Genomic DNA, 1,789 nt, shown 5'->3' on the forward strand with positions numbered 1-1,789 from the left:
AAGGGAGGAGGGGGTTGCGTGAGGCGTCCACAAGGGGAGCGTGGGCGGGGGTGCAGGGAGGGGGTGAGGACCGAAGCCTGGGTACGACGGGTGCGAGGAAGCAGGGGGCAGGGGGACCAGGTGTGATCGGGGCGCGCGCGCGATCCACCTGTGATTCGCGCGGGCTTGGATTGGCCGGTTTCACGCGCGGGGCTGCTTTCCGTTTTTGGCTCTCTGGTCGCGCGCGCGGGTGGCTCCTTCCTTTTTTTTGGAAAGCGTTCGGTGCTGCGATCGCCCGAGCCACGTCCCATTTTAAAGTAGCGAATCTGGCGGCTCTTAGCCGCCGCGCCCCTGACCCCACTGTACCAATCAACGCGCAGACCCCACCCTCCATATATGGCGGCTCTCGGTCAGTGTCACGTTCGCGCTGCCGTGACGGCGGCTCCTTCTGCGGCACGCCTCACCTCCTCCTCTCCTCTCCTCTTCATGGAAAAGTCACACTTTGGTCAACACTACCCACAGTAGCACACTGCCAGAGCTTGGCTCCTCTGTCTCCTCCCTCCTCCCTCCTCCAGCTCCACCGCACTCCCTGCCTCGCCGGTCGTCGCCGGCGGCCATGGACGCCGCCGCCATGGAGTCCCTCATCCTGGAGCTGCACGCGGTGGAGGCCTACAAGTTCGGCGCCTTCGTGCTCAAGTCCGGCATCACCTCCCCGATCTACCTCGACCTGCGCGTGCTCGTCTCCCACCCGCGCCTCCTCTCCCGCGTCACCGCCCTCCTCGGCTCCCTCCCGCCCACGCGCCCCTACGGCCTCCTCTGCGGCGTCCCCTACACGGCCCTCCCCTTCGCCCCCGTGCTCTCCGTCGCCCGCAGCATCCCCATGATCCTCTGCCACTACCACGAGACCGGCGCGGGCGCCGCCCCCGCCATGCGCACCCAGGGCTCCTTCCGCGGGGGACACCGTGCTCATCGTCGAGGACCTCGTCACCAGCGGCGCCTCCGTGCTCGAGACCGTCGCGCCGCTCCACGCTAAGGGGCTCGTGGTCGCCGACGCCGTCGTCGTCGTCGACCGCGAGCAGGGCGGGAGGGAGAACCTCGCGGCGAACGGGGTCACGCTGCACTCCCTCATGACGCTCACCGAGGTGCTCGCCGTGCTGGTTAGGCATGGCAAGGTCACCCAGGAGAAGGCCGCCGAGGTGAAGCGCTTCCTCGACGCCAACAGGAAGGTCTTGGTGCCGGCGGAGCCCAAGGTGGTGTCGGCCAACACAGCGCTCGCTGAGAGGGCGAGGCTGGCCAAGAACCCGGTGGGGAGGAAGCTGCTCGAGGTCATGGAGGCCAAGCATAGCGACCTCTGCGTCGCTGCCGATGTTATAACAGCAAACGAACTTCTTGAGCTAGCCAACAAGATATACAAATCTTACTAATTTTTTATCATGAATTCTGACTCGTGCAGCTGCGCTCGTTCGCTGTCTCGAGCGCACGCGCTCCAGCCGTCCAATGCGGTCTGGGGATCCCCCCGCAGCGATGCGTCCCGACCAGGTGCCGTTACGGGATTGCGCGAGGCGTGCGGCGCGTGGTGGGCCCGACACCTTTATTCCAGGCGAAAACTGCCCGCACCCCCCGCTCGTCTTGTTCGAAACCGCCCGCCCGCACCCGCATATCTCATTCGAAGTCCTCCCCCTCTCCCTTCCTCTCCTCTAGCAACGACGCGACGAGGCGGGGTGCTGCGGTGGTGGATCCGGCGCGGAGTCGCCGGTGCGGGAGGCCGTCCGCGAGCGCCGCGAGTGGCCGGCTGTAGGCGGAGGTAAAC

At 66.6% G+C, this 1,789-nt stretch overlaps 1 pseudogene; it reads left to right on the forward strand.

Moving 5' to 3' along the window:
* Positions 1-556: 556 nt before the first annotated feature.
* On the forward strand, positions 557-1,403 carry LOC123076597 (uridine 5'-monophosphate synthase-like; annotated as a pseudogene).
* Positions 1,404-1,789: the final 386 nt, after the last annotated feature.

Source organism: Triticum aestivum, chromosome 3D (assembly GCF_018294505.1).
Source record: "Triticum aestivum cultivar Chinese Spring chromosome 3D, IWGSC CS RefSeq v2.1, whole genome shotgun sequence".
NCBI lineage: Eukaryota > Viridiplantae > Streptophyta > Magnoliopsida > Poales > Poaceae > Triticum > Triticum aestivum.